This window comes from Gadus chalcogrammus, chromosome 12, assembly GCF_026213295.1.
Source record: "Gadus chalcogrammus isolate NIFS_2021 chromosome 12, NIFS_Gcha_1.0, whole genome shotgun sequence".
Taxonomy (NCBI): domain Eukaryota; kingdom Metazoa; phylum Chordata; class Actinopteri; order Gadiformes; family Gadidae; genus Gadus; species Gadus chalcogrammus.
The window spans coordinates 22,104,649-22,124,566 of record NC_079423.1 but is presented as its reverse complement, the minus strand read 5'-3'; the positions used below and the strand labels follow the sequence as shown (position 1 = coordinate 22,124,566).

At 46.3% G+C, this 19,918-nt stretch overlaps 1 protein-coding gene across 10 annotated transcripts in view; it reads left to right on the top strand.

Annotated features, from left to right (window-relative positions):
* LOC130392841 (sushi, von Willebrand factor type A, EGF and pentraxin domain-containing protein 1-like) overlaps positions 1–19,918 on the top strand; it is a 137,366-nt gene that overhangs the window by 107,382 nt on the left and 10,066 nt on the right. For 6 of the 10 annotated variants that reach the window (XM_056603339.1, XM_056603333.1, XM_056603332.1 and 3 more), the window contains one exon: positions 8,219–8,452. The exons of 1 other annotated variant lie outside the window; for it this stretch is intronic. The gene's annotated coding sequence lies outside the window, so the exon portion shown is untranslated. Of the gene's footprint in view, positions 1–8,218; positions 8,454–19,918 lie in introns of those variants that run through there. 3 more of the 10 variants (XM_056603336.1, XM_056603335.1, XM_056603337.1) reach the window with 2 other exon arrangements.

Sequence of the window (19,918 nt, the reverse complement as noted above, 5' to 3'; positions counted from 1 at the left end):
ACGCCGGGGGGAGAGGGTCTACCGGGCCAGACACACCTATCTCTCCCTGAGTGAGGAGGAATGCAGGCGTAAGCTACGCCTGACCCATCAGGCTGTCACAGATATCTGCTATCTCCTGCAGATGAGCTGGGGACTGATGCACGCTGTCCCTATGCCCTCCCAGTTGCAGTGAAAGTTACAGCGGCTCTGCATTTCTATGCATCTGGGTCGTTCCAGCATCCCCTTCTATTGGACGCATTTCACAATCGGCAATAAGTTCGGCTATACATGCAGTTACGTCAGGTCTAGTCCGACATGCTGGGGAATACATCAAATTCCCAGTTACACCTGACAGCCAGGAAAGAACAAAGCAGGAGTTTTGGACCAAGTATGGGTTCCCTGGCGTCCTTGGTGCTATAGACTGCACCCATGTGCAGCTACTTGCCCCATCAGTAAACGCACTCATATACATAAACCGGTAGGGAACTCATTCGATTAATATCCAAGTCATTTCCGATGCTAATTATAGAATAAATCATGTCTTTGCTTACCCTGGCTCAAGCCATGACTCTTTCATATTGGCAAACTCGACCATTCCTGCCATATTCGAGGGGAATCCTCCCTTGGATGGGTGGCTGTTAGGGGACAACGGCTATCCGTTGAAGACATGGCTCATGACCCCATTTCTTATGCCAGCAACAGTGCGCGAAATTGTATTCAACAGGAAACACACACAAACACGCAGTGTAATTGAACGTACATTCGGAATACTGAAAATGCGCTTCAGGTGTTTGGATAGGTCAGGTGGTACTTTACAGTATGGTCCTCAAAAAGTCGCAGCGTTCTTTGTGGCATGTTGTGTTTTACACAACATTGCCATGAATCATGGATGTGTCGATGACATTAATGAGGATAGATTAGAGGACTTAAGGAGACGTGATGCTGAACTGCATGTGCCGATGCCATTACGTCTAAATGCCCCAGCAGCAGCACGGGAGAGGAGAGCTCATCTGTCAGAGGAGCTGCATCATATATAGTGAGGAACGCAAACTAATTGTTTAGCTACATTGTACAATTATTACCATGCATTCATAACCTTGTGATTCAGAGAAAGTGAGCCCAAAACATCGGAATGTCCTTGAGACATTTTTTATTCGACTTGTCCAAATGTTCGTAGGCGTAAATGAAAAAAAAAATACAAAACGAAAAATGAAAAGTTGCAAAGATTTGAAGGAGATTTAGCCGAAAAATAAATTATTTCTGACCTTTCTTGGCGTGCGCCTGGCAAATCCGCCATCATAATAGCAATCCGCCATGGAACAAGCGCCGATCGCTCTTAAAGGGGATGCGAGAAAACGCTCTGATTGGTTCATTGCACGTTACGCCCAAACCACATCTACGGGTAATTAGGCTGCTTCAGACCAACCCCATTTATCCGCCTGTAAAATAGCGATAGCGCCGTAGAACCGCCCACAAAGCTACTTGCGCTTTGCGCTTCCCACTTGCGTTTCAGACCGTTAAAATAGGGCCCTTAGAGCGACTCCTACGTTTAGACTTATCAAAGTTGTTTACCTCTATGGGTGTGGCGGTCTCTTAGGAGTCTTCTTAGGAGTCTTCTTCTTAGTCTCCTTCTAGTAGGCCTAAACATTTATTTAACCATGGGCAAACATAGCATAGCCTACACTGATTAAAAAAAATATATAGAAAAATATACATTTTGAAAAGAAAGCTACATTTTGAATAGTTTATTAAGGTGGTTGAAAAAAGTCTTTCGACCACTTACGTTCACTCGTTTCTTATCATGGTTTATAAGTATTACCTATGAGGCAGCAGTTACTGGAGTGCCCCATCAGCCCGGACGTGCTGTTCGGCCCCCGTCTGTCATCTATGGTGGATGACATGCAGGCTGCTTCCGAGGAGGCAGAAAAATTCCGGAGACACGTCTCCCGCCCTCCGCCTCCACCCGGGCGGCAGCGCTCCGCTCCAAGCCCCCGTCGCCGCCATAGGCCCCCGGCAGTCACTGTCGCGGTGCCGCCGGCAGCTCCTCCTCCTGGCCCCCAGGCTTACCAGCCCTGCCCGCCTCCATCGCAGGCTGCAGCAAGCGGCCAGCGAAGGCCCCGGGCAGCGGGCTCATGGGGCTATGTCCCGCCCCACAAACGCCGGCCAAGGCAATTACGGGGTGAGGGAGAAGCGTGTGACAGTGAGAAACACCTCTTTACTAAAGACGGCTGTTTTTACCCCACACAGTTAACGCCGGAGCCTACCGGCCCGACCATAACTGTTTCACACGCATCTCCCACCACATATAGGCAGCGAAGGCCTCGGGCAGCGGGCTCATGGGGCGATGTCCCGCCCCACAAGCGCCGGCTATTACGGGGCGAGGGAGTAGCGTGTGACAGCGAGAAACACCTCTTTACTAAAGACGGCTGTTTTCTCCCCGTGCTGTGGTTCTCTCTCAGCGCAAAGGACAATCCCCCACTCGGGGTGGATGCGTTCGCTCACAGACCGTGGCCGAACACACTCCTGTATGCTTTCCCGCCCGTCCCCCCGATTCCCCAAGTCTTGGACCGAGTCCAAGAGGAGCGGCTGTATATGATTGTCATAGCATCGTAACGCACAAGTGCACCGTGGTTTCCCTGCCTCCAGCGTCTGCTCTCGGGGCCGCCGAAGGAACTCCCTTGGCGGCGGGACGCTCTCTCACAGGCAGGGGGAGCAATCATAGATTACCCAGAGAACGACCAGCGCTTGTGGGCCTGGCCGCTGAACGCGAGCGCCTAGAGGGTCTCGGCCTCTCCCAGGAGGTCGTACGGACCATCCAGGGTGCCAGAGCTGACTCCACCAGTGCGTGTTACTCGGCTAAATGGGCGGCTTTCCAGAAATGGTGCACGGAGAGGGGTTGTGATCCCATCTCCTTCCCTTTGACGCGTGTGCTCTCTTTCCTCCAGACACTAATGGAAAGAGGGCTGGCCTTTAGCACGGTTAAGACGTACGCGGCTGCTGTTTCATCGTGCCACGAAGGCTTCGGGGATAAAACTGTTTTTAGTCCCCCCTTAATGAAGCGCTTCCTAAAAGGTGTGAGGAGAGAGAGACCCGTGACGCGCTCTCTCACTGCACAATTGGATTTAACACTTGCGCGCACTGGTTAAAGCCCCATTTGAGCCTCAAGTTTGTTTCAGCCAAGACAGCTTTGCTGCTGGCCCTGACGTCAGCTAAGAGAGTGAACGACCTGTCTGCACTCTCTGTAGCCCCTTCTTGGCTTAGAATACAAGGGGACGGCAGTTCGGCCATATTACGCCCGAACCCGGCTTTTACACCTAAGAGTATTACTAGCTCGTTCAGATCGAGATTAATAACACTCAATGGTTTCTCTCTCCCTCCTCATCAATCTGAGGAGGAGGCAACAGCCCATCTCTTGTGCCCCGTACGCACGCTTGCCTGTTATGTGAAGCGTACAGAGACTCTGCGCCAATCTCAACAGTTATTTGTGCATTACAGAGAACAATCCCAGGGCCTCCCCCTGACGAAACAACGGCTGTCGCATTGGCTGTGTAATGCTATCACACAGGCTTATGTGTCAGCGGGGGCAGAGCCGCCTGAGACTATCAGAGCTCACTCGACCAGAGGAATATCATCCTCTGTCGCTCTGCAAAGAGGGATGCCTATGGAGGATATCTGCACAGCAGCCTCCTGGGCTGCCCCATGCTCTTTTATTAAGTTTTACCTAAGAGACATGTCGCGCCTCTCTACGACACTCAGTTCTAGGTGCTTTGTCAGAGTGAGTGTGATTGTGTGACTATTCCCCTTGCATATTAAACAATGTAAGGGGGAGTCAAATATTCATGCTGAGAGCTCTTGTGTCTTATCAGACACATTGGAGCTGCTCGTTGATGACGTGCCGTTAGACGCATGAAGTATGTTATGCTACGTCTGACGCATGATTCTAGCGCGTATGTAGCTGTGTTTCTGGTACTGATCGGGACCAATGAGGCATAGACTATATCGTGCTTCGCCCTTTAACCCAATAGCGATAGCCTTAAAAGGCGAAGCCTATACGACATAGAACGATAGTTACGTATTGTAACTCTAGATTCTATGAGTATAGTCGCAGCCTTTTAAGTGTCGGCCTCATTGTCCTTTAAATAGCTGAAGAAAAGTTGTTTATTGAGAGCAGAACGTCCACCTATATCTGCGAAATGCGGATGTCGTTGAGGCCCGCGGACGTAATTGAGGCCCACGCTGTTGGTGGGCGGGGATTACAAATGTTTCAGTGCTATGGCTCACGCCTAGGGATAAGCCAATAGCGATGGCCTTAAAAGGCTGCGCCTATACTCATAGAATCTAGAGTTACAATACGTAACTATCGTTACAGTCTGTGTATTCACACACACACGATGGCTGGTACTTCGCTTGCGAAGATCATAGGAGGAGTTTAGAGTTTCGATTCCTTTTGCTTTGCTTTGAGGCAGGCACGTTGGTGTGAGAATAAGCCAATCCTTGACCGACAGATTTTCTGGCAACTGGTGCACTTGTACTCCTGGCCTGTGGCTGTGGTAGCAGTCTGGATGGATGCATCCCCCTTTCGCCGGGCACGTTTGTGCATTTCAGCTGTCCTCTTGGTGTTGCTGAGCTTGACGGCAGCTTTATTTACTGCCGTCAAGCGTTTTTTATCAGCGGCCGTGGACTCCCACGTCTTAGACTCCAGACCTGCCATGGTAAGTTGGTATTTGAGCTGGTCTTTGAAGCGTTTCCGAGGTCCACTTCTGTCACGCTTGCCCTGACGCAGTTCACTGTAAAGGACAGCTTTTGGCAGCCTGTTTTCCTCCATGTGTGAGACGTGACCAGTCCAGCGCAACTGGCGGACCAGCATGGTGGCTTCCATGCTGGGTAACTGAGCTCTCTCCAGGACTTCCATGTTGGTGGTGTGGTCCTGCCACCTGATATTTAAGATGGAGCGCAGGCAACGTTGATGGAAGCACTCGAGCAGCCTCAGCTGCTTCCTGTAAAGTCCCAGGACTCTGAGCCATACAGTAAAGTGCTGAGTACAGCAGCCCTGTATACTTGGATTTTGGTGGTCAGTCGCAGTGAGTGGTTGTCCCACACCCGTTTGCGGAGTCTGCCAAATGCACTGTTTGCTTTTGAGTGTCTGTTGTCAATGTCTTTTGTGATTGAAGCATCATTTGAGATTACACTGCCCAAGTATGTGAACTGATCCACTACACTTAAGCAGGTAGTGTCAGTGGTGATGGATGGTGGGATGTACTGTAAGCGGTTGGTGGCTGGTAGAGCACTTCTGTTTTCTTGAGGCTTTAGGTGAGTCCGTAAGCCTTTGTTGCTGCTGAGATGCGGCTTACAATGAGCTGCAGTGCCTCCTCTGTGTGTGCTTAGAGGGCACAGTCATCTGCAAAGAGTAGTTCTGTGATATATTTGTCAGTGGTCTTCGTCTTCGCCAGAAGTCGGCGTAGATTAAAAATACCACCATCAGTTCTGTATCTGATGTACAGGCCTTCAGTCACATCTGCTGTGGCTTCTTGAAGCATCATGCTAAAGAATATGGCAAATAGGGTTGGTGCATACACGCACCCTTGCTTCACCCCGTTGTTTATGGGGAAGGGCTCTGAGATGCTGCCAGTGTGTTTGACCTGGCCTTTCTGTCCTACATGAAGTTGTTGGAGGATGGTGACGAACTTGGAGGGGCAGCCGAGTTTGAACATGATTTTCCAGAGGCCCTCCCTGCTGACCCTATCGAAAGCCTTTGTGAGGTCGATAAAGGCAGCATAAAGGCCCATGTTTTGCTCCCGGCATTTTTCCTGGATCTGCCTCAGGACGAAAACCATGTCTGTGGTTCCCCTCCCGGATCTGAAGCCACACTGGCTTTCGGGGAGAACTTCTTCGGCGACAGTAGATGTAATTCTATCTAGGAGGACCCTGGCTAGGATTTTACCAGCGGTCGAGAAAAAGGGAGACACCACGGTAGTTTGAGCAGTCAGACTTTTCCCCTTTGTTTTTGTATAGGGACACAATCAGTGCATCTCTAAAGTATTTGGGGATTTTGCCCTTCTCCCAACATACAGCGAACAGGTCTGTGAGCCTGTAAAGAAGTGCGTCGCCCCCCTGCTTATAGACTTCCGCAGGAATCCCGTCACTTCCAGGTGATTTGTGCGATCGTAATTTGCATATGGCAGATGCGACTTCTTTCAGGGTAGGTGGTATATCCAGTTCAGACCTTGATTCATGCTGGGGTATCCTGGCTATCTATGTCTCTTGGACAATCCGTCTGTCTTCAAAGAGGCAATTGAAATGTTCAGCCCAACGTTTCATGATGGCTTCTTTGTCTGTCAGGAGGGTTGAACCATCTGATGTCTTGAGGTGTTTGAGCCTGGTGGCTGGGACCATATGCTGATTTCAGAGCTTCATAAAAGGATCTTGTGTCACCCATATCTGCCTAAAGTTGTGTTCTCTCTGCGAGAGCAGTCCACCAGTTGTTTTGGATCACACGCAGCTTTACTTGCAACTGCTTACATGCTGCTCTATATGCTGATTTTGCAGCCGAGCTGGTAGGGCAGGCAAGCACTTTGCCATGGCAGATATGTTTTGCTTGAAGAAGGGATTTGATTTCGGAGTCACTTTCATCAAACCAGTCTTTATTTCTTCTTCTAGAGAACCCAACTACTTCTGCAGTTGTTTCCTGGAGAGTGGTTTTCTGATGGTTCCACAGTTCTTTAGGATCGTCAGTGCTTGGGTCCTGCGCTACATCAAGTTTCCTTTTGAGCTTAGCTTGGAATTCCTCCTTGAGTAGGTGGAGCCTCTCAAATTGGAGTTTATTCAAGTTGAATAAACTCCAACTTGAATAAACTTGGAGTTTATTCAAGTTTATTCACACACACACACACACACACACACACACATGTGGCGCCCGCACGGTGGTGTCTCATTGGCGGGCCAAGTCTCTAGGCGGGCCAGGCAGAGTAAGGGGAGGAGCTTACTGCAGTGTGACGACATAGGAAACCACATTCCAAATCAGATCACTTGAGCCTCCGTTTTTTTCAAAGGCGATTATTATTACCAGAACGTTGTTCCTAGTTGTCACTATTGTTAAAAGTGTTTTTAAGACGAGTTTCTCAGGTTTGTTTTCTTACAGATAGTCTGTGTATTTTGTACTTCGAGGCGGGAAGTAGGGGTGCGCCAGGTGCTGCAGCAGCCCATGGTGGCGATCTTTAAAACTGCGATGACGATAAAATGATTGCTTATGAATATCTCTGGTTGTTGTTCCTGCTCCCAAACATTTTGTGTGTCATGTTTGGGGTGTGGGATGATACGAATAGCATGCACGCACACCCACAGCCAGACACAACAATGACGAACAAGTTCTAGAGTGGCCTGCAGAATACAGATCCTGTGTAACATAGTATCTTTAGAATTCTATCAACTCTACATGGACCGCAACACCCCCCCGCACCCCCTGCTGAAAATATCTTCCTGCGCGTCTGTACTGTGTTTTTACTCACTTCAGTAAGTTATCAATTATTTGTTTCACAAATGATTCGCTGCCTGCTGCCTCTTCTTTTCGCACATGGAGCCAGAGCGTAACACAACACAACTCACTCTAACTCACTCACTCTATTATATGTTGTCAAATTAAGTCAAATTAAGGTCAATGTTACAATAATGTGTAACATTATCATGTCAACAGCTGTTGCCTGAACACACAAAGCATTAATTACAATCAACAAAAAGAATATCAAGAGCGATGATGTCACTTAAAAGTTTACTTTCATTTCCATTTTAAATTAACATTATTTAGTGTCTTTCATATACCATAATTATGTTTTCCATCCATGATGTGCATGGAACTTGTAATATTGTTCATGAACATTGGAATTAGTTCCAGAAAGCAGGTTGGTAAAACAAAAGCTTGATCTGAAACCTGATGATATCTATGGCAATTGTAGTAAAAATGTTATAGGCTAAAAGGTATACACTGCGCACTGTATCAAATAACAAAACACTCAAAACTATGTCTTTCACATATGGGGCTGTCTTCGAAATCTGGCCCGACTCTTATGGACACTGTTCTTACACACCAAACATGTTGGAAGTAGGTGACAGCTAACAGGAAGGAGCTCACCCATTGAACACTGAAAGTTTTTCCATCAGAGCTATCTTGGAGCCTTCCACAAGAGTTGATTTGTGATCTTGCCGTTGAATGGTGCACTCTTATTAACCACTTGTTTTCTTTTAGGGCCGTGCACCGTGGGAAGAGAGCAGTTGCGAACACATCATTTCAAATTCCTTCGAAGCCTTATAGAGTTGTACTTTGTTCACGATGAAAAGCTTACATTTGTTTGTGAAGATGGATTCGTACACGTCCCACCCAGAATTACTATGGTCTGTGTCAATAGAGAAATTGATTTGCCTACTTGCACAGGGATTTAAAACAAGTCAATTAAATAAACGACTTAAGTAATATGAGTCATTGTCTTTTTATATCTCGATATGTTGTTGTGGGGGTTCAATATCATCCAGCTGCAGACACAAATGGGTGTTCCCGTGCTGGTGGGGGGTTCCTCTTTTCACAGACTGGAACGCCCCCTTCTTCTTCTTCGCCTTTCTTGTTGAAATGTGACCGGGGTGTGTCCGGGTTAATTAAACAACATTCGCTATTTTGTTTTTCTCAAACAGAAGTTTCAAAATAACATCTAGTCAAAGAGTATAGGACGGGTAGTGCTTGCATAGAACTAACGTTAGCAAACTAAGTCAATTACAGAACGTTAATCAAATTATGTCTTAATAATCGTACAATTGATTTGCGTGTAGGACTTATTCATAGGCAGTCGTCAGCTTAGCATCAAACTAGCTTGTTAAGCCAGCTTTCGAGAGGCTTGGTTAGGTTTAATTGACTGATATTACAACATGATCATTTCATGGAGGCCCCATGGTAGCTAAATCTAATGAGAATGTTGGGGTTGTGTATTAGGCCTATATGTCAAAAATAATTACTACGAAACAACCCTATGAAGGCTCAAACCGTTTGACTCAGAGGGTTCACTTATTTTTCCCACTGACACAATTTATGTTTTCAATAAAGTCACAAATAAAAATAATTTATTTTGAACAATTTACTTTAGAACATTGTAGGCACAGTATGTACAGTATAAAAAGATTGATTGGCATGTAAAAATTTGAAAGATCATAAAATAAAACGTCACAAATAAAAGAAAAGAAAGGAGTAATAAAAGAGTGCAATCTCTTCACTATGCTAGTAGGCAGCCAACTTTAATCTGATACCTGCCGTAAACTAGGGCTCAGCACCAGGCGTGCGCTCGGCCAATTCCTTCTGTTGGAAAAGCCTTTGAGACGTAATGCAACGCCACTGCCCTGGGCCCCGTTTCCCGATAACGATGGATCATTCACCCGATGGATCTTTCGAACCATCGATCATTTCTTTGGAGCGTTTCCAGAAACTCCTCTTAACGTGTACGCGCTTTCACTGCACTCACGATGATCGTAGGATTGTAACTGTCCACTGACACGGTGCTGAAACGGGCTATGTAGAAGGGGGAGACGCAGGAATGTCGCAGGAAAATGGGGTTAAAATGGGTTAAAATATCCCCCCCCATCAACGCCAACAGCAGAGTAGCCTACGAAAATAATAGACTGCAATAATATGAATGCTAAAGATATTAAAACACAATTGATTAGGCCTAGGCCGACATATATATCAGTCTTAATCCTGAACGCACTGTGCATACATTTATTCTCGGCATTTCCCCCCCTGAAATAATTCCATATTTCAAAAATCTTTCTGACGAAAAAATTTTCTGAAACATAGTTTGCGCAGCAAGAGAGCCGACTTAAGGTTTCATTGATTGGCTCTCTAGTATAGAATATTTGTAGACATTAAAAATGCAACGTTCCATTCATTCATTTTCATTCAAACACGGCTATTGCTGACCTGATTAGGAGAGCTTGGTCTAGATCCTGCCCATATTGTTGGGCAGGATGAAGTAGGCTATAGGCAGGGTTCGAGTTATGATTCCATTGCGCTGAATTTTGACGGGGGAGGGGGGATATAGGAGGTATGGGCTATTATGACACGGCTCTTCTCAATGCCGTGGTGGAACGCTCCGTTCACTTGCATGGGCCCTTCACAACAACGCCAGCTTCTTCGGTTGCTAAGCGACGTCAACGTCTTTGGCTAACTATTTCTCTGCTAATCAACACTACGTATGGTAACAAATAAATTGTAAAAAGACACCTTGTGAAGTTAGGCTATTTTTTCGTTTGGCAAGTAGCCGCTCATAATCGAAAATAAGCCCCTTCAGGTCGAAGCACCTCAGTTTCGCGTCGGTGTCCGGTTCGCCCTGTCTGGGCTTATTTTCCCGATAATGACCGGTGTTCTATTATCCCAAGTAACGTCAATGTTACTCTGCATGTGGAAGGGAAAATAGCTTTATTTGTAATAACAGTATTATGTGGCTGTATTTTCCGAGACCCCCAAAGATATTTTAGTTTACTGCTTTCATGGGAGCCAGACCTAACTAGAACCCTGGCTATAGATCTTTCTACACTGCCGAGCCGGTTCGGTCGCAGCATATTGGCACGCCCGGAGATTTCACCTTCTTATCTCAAGTTTCCTGTGTAAAACCGAGGGGGTCAAATCCCCCGTTCATCACGGCGCGGGGTTTCTTGGTTCACTGGGGAAGGCGGGGCTGTGCACGGAGTCTCTGACCTCTTTAGAATAATTTGTATTATTGCATACTCCCGAATGTTTTCATTTTTTTATGAATGAAGACACCCGCATGTAATAATGAGTTCACTCTATTGTAGGCTAACGATGCTCTTAGCGTCCTACGAGTACCCTGAAGCACTCGTTAGCTACGAGCGTTTTCAAGACGTTCGTTACCAACGATGCTTTCGGGAAACGGTGTGAAAACTGTACGATGCTCGTACAACCCACTCTGCGATCCACTTAGGCTAACGATGCTTTCGGGAAACGGGGCCCTGGCCCATTGTTGGCTCAGTATGTTCAGTATGTACCTTCTGTCGTGGCAATTTCTCTGTTAGATATTGCGTCTGAGACAGATGAGATCTTTAGATGCAAAAAAAGCACACAATACTTGTAGGCAATTGCTGGTCGCATATATTTGTAATAAAAAGTACTAACAAAGATACATCTCAATATGCATCAACAAACAATAAAAAACAGGCATACAATAATAATAATCTGAGGCCTCAGATGGGAGCTCTCACGGCGTGTTACTTCATATACTAAAGACACGCTTAGAGGAAAGTCCACTGAGTCTTCTAATCAATGAGTTCTTATTCGTTTGGGTTTATTAGGGGGTGGTCCCCCAATACCAAAAGCCTTTGTGTACCAGATGGTTATCTTTACAACTGCAGCTGTGGGGAATGCCATTGGAGGGGGTAGCGGCCGTGCCATCGACCCCCTGGCTTTGTTGACGCTAGCCAGGGGGTCGAGAAAACAGGCCCACACATCAAAGGATTGCATGGAGGGTGATTTACAAGACACGAAAAACACAGGAACAGGCAGGCAATAAAAATGCATCACTCAATCCTTGACGGTTTACACTTTAAATGACCCGCATGGAGTAGAACGTAGGCCCTATCTTAAATTACACAGAATAGCAACAAGACTTAAATTCATACATAGACCAAAACAATACAACATGTGGATTTTCCATCACACTTCACATTCAAAGTATGTAGTATGTGAATTTAGTGCCAGTATTAAACAAAAATGATTTATTGGCATGCAAACATGGAAGAGATTACAAAATAAAACATGTGACAAAGCAAAAGACAGGAGTAGTATAAAAAAAATCAGAGTCACTATGCTTAACAGACACCTTCAATCTGATACCTGCCGTAAGCTATGGGCCTCAGCACGAGGCGTGCGTTCGGCAAATTCCTTCTGTTGGAAAAGCTTTATGCTGCGATACATTTGTATCGCACCATGAAGTGCCGATGGGTGAGTTTGCTGAGCTAATTCAGACAAATACACAACCAGATCATCAAAGCTACACTGTATCCTTCCCGAAGCTGGACAAGAGAGAGACAGTTCCAGCTGCATCTCACTGGCACAGAGTCTGCACTAAGCCCAAACAACATACCAAAGTGAATCATCAGCCAAATACAGAGCTACCCAAAGCTCAAGTTGCATGTATCAGCCGGATTAGCCCGTCACTGAAGTTAACACTGCCCCTGAAGAACCGGTTCCTGCCACTTCAAGAGTCCACGCACGTGCCTGCCACCCATGCACCCCTGCGCTCTGAGATACGTCCGGACAAACGGTGTGGACAGAAATGGAACAAGAACCAGTCGCCACGGAGGCTAGCTGTGTAGCGTCTGCCACAGCCAGCCCCCCCCCCCGCCCCCCTGTACCCACCCCCCCCCCCCCCCCCCCCCCCCCCCCCCCTCCCGCCCTCCCCCCCCCCCCCCCCCCCCCCGCCCCTGGCGAACCCCCACCGGCCCCCAAACACCAACAGCCCGCCCGCCACCCCCCCTCAAGCCAACAAGGGCCCATCTCACAGAAAGCAGATGACCGAAACTCTGATTGTAGGAGACTCAACCATAAAGGATTAAACCGGTAATAGATCAAAACATTCTACTTCCCAGATTTGATAGTTAGTGATATCATTCAGAAAATAGCCCATTAATATTGGAAAACCCAAAATCTAGGTTATTGTGCATGCCAGCTTAATGATATTCAAAGGAGAACTTACAGCACTTCTGAAGAGGGTTACACGATCTATTGGACACCTGGACAATACACATTAAGTCATTCATCAGTGGATCCATACCAGCAGTTGACAGGAGAATAAACAGATTCAGTCGTCTAACACTGAATACGTGACTTTCCAGAGTCTGCAATGAAAGAGGAAGGGGCTTTATTGACAATTTCAAAGTGTTTTGGGGGTGCAAATATATTTTCAGAGCAGATGGGTACTACTTTGTTTCAATTGGCGACTTTGTATCAGAATCAACCAACGTGACATGTGGAGTCCCACAAGGTTCGATCTTAGGACCCTCTTTATTCAACGATCTACATGCTCCCACAGAGGCAAATCATGCAAAGTAACAATATTGACCATCATTGCTATGCTGATGACACACAAATCTATGTTTCACTATCACCAAACGACTATCGGCCCATAGATCTGCTGGGCCAGTGCATTGAGCAAGTCAAAGACTGGATATGCTGAAATTTCCTTCAACCAAATGAGGACAAAACTGAGATAATTGTGTGTGCTGCTAAAACGGAAAGGCTTAAAGTAACTCACGTCTTCACTCTCTGTCCCTGAAAACCTCAATCAAAGCCAGAAATCAGGGAGATATAATGGATTCAGATTTACATTTCGACAATCACATCAAATCAGTTAGAAAATCTGCATATTATCACCTTAAAAATGTAAGACTTAGAGGGCTCATGTCCACCGAAGACTTACAAAAACTTGTGCATGCCTACATCACTAGTAAGCTTGATTATTGCAATGATCTCCTTACAGGTCTCCCAACTAAAACTCAAAGGAAACTTCAGCTTGCTCAGAATGCTAATGCTAGAGTTCTAACAAAGACCCAAAAATTTGAACATATTTCGCCAATTCTTAAATCGTTACATTGGCTTCCTGTAGGTCAGAGAATTTATTTTAAAATCATGTTGCTAACCTATAAATCCCTACATGGTTTAGGGCCAAAATATTTAACTGATATGCTTCCACTACATAAGCCTTCTAGACCAGTGGTTCCCAAACTTTTGTGCCCAAGGCACACCAAAGGACAAATAAAAATTTCAAGGCACACCTATTGTGCAAAATAGCCTTATAAACACGTGTTATCACTAATATCATCTGTTTATCTGTTAAGTTTATAATTATTTACTAATGCCAAATAAGATGTGACAAAGACAACTATTCTACTCATGAAATATTTATTAACAAAATACTTCACAAAAATATTGAAACTTTATCAAATTGGGCTTAATCAAACACACCCATTTCAACCAGACAGGTGAGGCAAAGGAAACAGAAATTCAGCAGAGAACTGTCCATGAGAAAGCTGCATGGTCCTGAATCTGACCCACAAATTATAACTGTAACATTTAGAATCAGGCTTTTTTTGTAAATATTCTGCCTACTAACAAATCAGTGGGACACATGTGCCTGTCGGGGCGCACAGATTTTTTTAATCCTTGGTGGCACGGAGGAGAGGGCCACTCGTAAGTCCTGCTCAACAGAGAGCCGTGACCTGGTCTTGTTCTTCATGTAAACAAGAGTGGAGAACGCCAACTCACACGGGTAGGTGGTGGGGAAATGAAGAAGTTGGTCGATAGCTTGGTGGGAGATGGTTGGATATTCTGATGCACAAACCAACCAAAACTGATAGTGTGAGCTCACTAAATTTCAGTTTCAGCGTGCGGTCCGCACGGAGCTCTGCGCTCTCCTCTCTCTCCTTCATAGTGAGCTTCTCGGTGAGGACTCGGACTCCTGGTTGAATGGGTCCTCGGATCAGTCAATGGTCCTCGAAAATTGGGGTGTGTCCGCCACAACGTGGAAAAATAGCGCTCAAACCCATTCTCTTTAAGGTCTGAAAGGGTGTTCGGCATATATAGCGCGCTCACTGGCTGCCTGTGGCGCAGCTGATGCCAGCGGGAACATGTTCAGGGAGCCCTGTTCCAAAGCCTCGCGCCACAGGGTCGTTTGCCCATAAAAGCCCGAATCTTGTCTGTGGATGATAAAATGTTTTCATTCCTGCCCTGAAGCTTGGCATTTAACTCGTTGAGATGCCCAAATATGTCTGTCCTTATGTGGGACAGCGTGTTCACGTGAAAATTCCAAAAGCTCTTCCCAAAGCTCGTAAAAACGGGATAAGACTTTCCCCCGAGACAACCATCCTACCTCTGTGTGGAGGATCAGGCTTTGGTGGTCGGCTCCCATCTCAGCGCACAGCTGGGAGAAAAGGCGAGATTTCAGGGGCCTTGATTTTATGTAATTCACCATCTGCACAGCCTGATTCAGCACCTCAGTCAACTACGGGGGCATGGTTTTGGCAACTAATGCTTCTCGGTGCAAAATGCAGTGGTTGGTCACTATCTGTGGATTTTGTGCTTTTACCTTTGCAATAAAGCCTCTCACTCTCCCCGTCATGCATGCCGCACCATCCGTGCACAGACTGACGCACATACTCCAGCACAGATTGTATTATTTTAAGTAGTTATCAGTTACCTTGAATATTTCTTCTCCCGTTGTATGGCTTGCCATTTCTTTACAGAAGAAAAAAGTCTCTTTAATAGAGTCACCGTCAACATACCTGACGTTTGCCAGGAGCTGGGCAGCCCCACTTATGTCGGTCGATTCAATCTATTTGAAGAGAAAATCTGCTCCGCTCGCCTGCAGTTTCTCTGTTAAATGTTGTTCAATGTCTTTTGACATGTCATCTATTCTTCTTTTGATTGTGTTATCAGATGCCGGCACCTTGGATAGCTCATTTGCGGCATCTGGACCCGCATGACACCTGCAATTATTTTGCAAGCAGGGAGGAATGAGTGTCTCCGCTATTGTGTGAGGCTTCTTTTGCTTTGCAATAAGCTCCGCTAGCATGTAACTAGCCTCCATTGCCTTTTCAGACACTTTCACACAATCCAACAAACGGTCTTGCTGCCTCTGGTTCAGATCCCGTGCTCTTTTGAAATAGGCGCAGGTTTTCTCTCAGCGTGGAAGGGATGGTTGGTTTCCAAGTGCCTCTGCCACTTGCTTGGAAACCATATTAGCATTAGCTAACTTCTCCGACAGAGGACGCACTCCGGCTGAGGAATGTTGACATCCCCGGTACAACTGAAGCCATAAGACAGGTAACTTTCATGATACTGTCAGCTGACAGTTTTTTTCCTCTTTTCTTTCGGTGGGTTGTCGGACTCGGCAGTCTCTGCACTGGTGGTTGGTGGTTTGCTCCGCACGAGAAAGCGCTCCATTTTCCCTCTTGTTTATGTTTTAATGTTGTGTTGACCTACTGCCTTTGATGTGTCACAGTCTAAATTAAATTCCCACCTGCGCAACTGCGCGAACAGCGAAATGTGGGATCCTCTTTGAGGATTTTTTAAATAGTTTTTAGATAAAGAGTTTGCCTCTGTATTATGGAATGAGTGCATTCAAAGTATATAGTAACTTAAATATTATTTTTGTGTAGTTTATACTATATTGCAGTAGGCTATGGTTTCACAAAATCCCACGCGGCACCTTGCTTGCCTCACGGCACACCAGTGTGCCGCGGCACACAGTTTAGGAACCACTGTTCTAGACCAGATCTGTAATTATCCCCTGAGTAGCCGGTTTGACGTTGTAGAGGAAGCAGGCACGAGACAGGAGAGAAACTCATATTTGTTAAACTCTCTTAACCTGACAGTACAACGCTGATATTGCTAAACAAGCAACGCTCAATTAGGACAACATGAGTAACGCAAACGAAGATTTCAACAACCTTACAAAAAACCAGGGTAGTTGGCGGGCAGAGGTCAGCAACGGGAGGGCAGATGGACAGACCAGGAATAGGAACGGCTAAGCAGACAAACCGAAAGGGACTCGACGGCAGGCGGGATAGTCAGACAGGCAGGGGTCTGCAACGGGAGGCAGACAGGTGGATCAGGAGCCGGGGACAGATGAGCGGACAGACCGACAGGGGCTGCGCGGCATCCAAGGTAGTCAGGCAGGAATCAGCAACAGGCAGGATCTGAGAAGAATCAGGAGTCAAGTCGCGGTAAAGCTTTGAGAAACTCCTCCAATCTTTAGTGGATGCACTACACGACACAGTCTGCGCTTTCCAGAGCCGTCTTACATCAACAGAGGTTGTGGTGGGGGAAGACTGCGGCTGCCTGCCGCCGAGGTGACGATCAAATCATTAAAGAACCAAAATGCCTCCCTACTAGACCGACTCGGGGACGTAGAAAATCGATCACAACATTCTAATGTACGTATATTCATTATACCAGAAAGAAGCGAAGACGGAAAAGACCCCACTACTTTTGTTTCTGAATTACTGAGGAATATTATGGGCCCGGGAGTGTTCTCATCTCCACCTCAGCTGGATAGAGCGCACCGTGCTCTCGGACCTAAACCTGCAGTGGGTAAGCCCAGGCCGTTCGTTGTGTGTTTTCATCAGTAACGTGAGAAGGAGCTGGCACTTCAGCTGGTTTTCAATAGGTGAGGCGCGCCTCCCCTGGGGGGCGCCATAGAGCCAAAGGGGAGGCGCGACACACAACACACAAAGAAAAAATACTCATCTGTATGCAGCTCTATTGATCTCGGTAATTGTGCGTGCGTGTATTCGTTTTAAAATGCATCGTTTCCTTGTCCCAAGTCAACAGGAGTCAGCATTAAGGGAGGAGAAAGGACCCAGCAAATACTTAGGAACTATGAGCGGATGATCTTGAATGCGTTTCTGGTCGTCTGTGGAGAGCGAGTTCCCCCAGATCTCCACTAAGGCTATGGAAGTCTTAATCCCCTTCACCTCCACGTACTTGTGTGAGTGTGGGTTTTCCGCACTGACCCTGATTAAAAACAAATACAGATTAGGGCTGTCACTTTTTATTCGAAGTTCGAATATTCGTTCGAAGTTGGGGTGAAAAGTTCGAATTCGAAGTGTAATTCTCCATTCGAACTGTAAAAATGCGCTATAAAGAGAGAGCGGCGAGTGGGCTTTTCCTCAAAACGCGGCCCTCCTGGATCCCCGCTTCTCCGGTTTAGCCACCTTTCCCCTGCACAGACACATCTCGTGACTGAAAGCCCTCTCAACCGAGGCTCATGAAACGGTGACCGACCACTGATCGCACACGACAGGGAGAGAAAAGTCCGCTGCTGCGCTGGGCGCGATGGGCAGCCTGTTTGGGGACTATACAGCACGGGCTGACAGAGCAAGCTGCAGCGGTAAGGAGAGCTGCGAGACTACTTGTAATTTTCTTTCCGTAAGGAATAAAATAGCAGCATGCCGTTGTTGGAGAGTCGGCCCTCAAAGATTGTTCGTTATTAAGCGTGTGTACCAGGACGACATGCGCTCCGCATATCCGCCTCCGAGCAGTTATTGTTTTAATGCGTAAAGGACAGCAGCACTTGTGTGTCGGAGCTTCTCTTGTTGTCGTTTACAAATGTGTTATCAAAGATGGTGTTTTATCCTGTGCTGTTATGAATTCATGGTATACGTAATTATTATTATTATTATTTTTTTTTTTAATAGTTCTATGCGGGGGGGGGGGGGGGGGGGGGGGGGGGTCGAATGTATTCGCATGTATTCGAATTAATTTATGGACATTCGAAATTCGTTCGAATTTCATTTTTGGAAAAAGTGACAGCCCTAATACAGATCAAGGCTGCAGGTGGAGGACGACTTGCGTATATTTCTCTCTGCACTGCAGCCTTGATTGAACACCTCTGCGCATCAAAAGCGAGGCCTCATTGTTCCCACTGATATGGACGATTCAATTGAAAGTCAAAGTTGTGTTGTCTTGAATCCATGAATCGGGTGGGCCATAGGGTTGTTGCCGCTCGGAGCGCAATTGATGTGAATTTGGCGTATTTGTTTGTTGTTTAAATCTGAGGTTGTATGTGGCTGAAATCGTTGACAAATTTGATGAAAATATGTGAATCTGTTCGATCTGATAACATGCCGTTGTCGTTCATTGATCAGAGAGCTGTCCATTGTGTTAATTTTTTTTCGAGACGATGTGCATCTCCTTCAAATATGCGCTTAAGACCCAGACACACCAGTGGCGTTTTCTCCCGGAGGCCAAGGGAAGCCAGGCTTCCCTGTTATTTTAGGCTGTAGTTGTCATCCCAATAAAAACATTTATATTAACGTTTCGTTAATTATTTTGTGCTGTGTTGCTGTCATTTCTTCCCCATTTTTCTCCTCTCATTGACCATTTCACACATGCGCGTACGGCGCCCTGTTATAAACTGAAGACGCGGCGAACACGGCACATGAACCACTGCGAGGAAGCCAGGCCCGAGCTGGGCATCCCTTGGTGCAAAAAAAAGAAAGAATTGACCAATCAGGTGAGGCTACTTGTCATGACACTGCCCTCCTCTGATGGTCGGGAGGGTGTCAGGAGGTTGCCAAGGGAAGCCACTCGGCCCTGGCTTCACACCAATCAAATCAAAGCATCATTATCAACGTCACCGAAAAAACAATAACAAAACAAATTTAGTTTGATTCGTGCTCCCTTAACAATCCCTGGGTCACTACAGGATTCGTGGACCTTGCCAACTTGTCCCGGGCAATCGAGAAGGCACGGTAAATCAAAAAAGCCACATAGACTGCGCTGTGAAAACTGGCACTGTTTGGACTGTGTCAGGCATTGATGACATTAGCGGCTTGTGCATTTCAGTCGGGGAGGGGTTGCATTTATAATAAAATGTGTAATTTAATGAGATGTTTAGGAGGACTGTGTGTGTGTTTGGGGGGGGTGTGTGTGTGTGTGTGTGTGAGTGTGCGAGAGAGAGAGAGAGCGTGTCGTGTCGGTCAGATTACAGGCGTGTGTAAGTCCTGGTAAATGACGCTCAAATAGCTCTTGTAGTTGCATTAAATACATCCAAGCTGCAATGCACTATTTTCTCTAAAGGTTTGGCCTCACTTGGCTTCCTCAAAAAAAATCCCCACGCCACGCCACTGAGACACACAGCACCGATTTCAGCCGTCGGGTTTCGTCGGTTGTAGCTTTGGCGCCGATTACACATATTAAGCATGTTTTGTTGACTTGTGGATAGTCCTACTGATGTTCAGTGATTTTAAAAGTAATCTAAATTAGGCCTTCATGAAGTTGGAAATTATTTGCTGTTGCAAAGAATCATTTATGAATGCACTTTTAAAATAGTTGTGGAAATAAAATACAATCTTCAAATACAATCTTAATTACATTTGATTAGTTATTGAA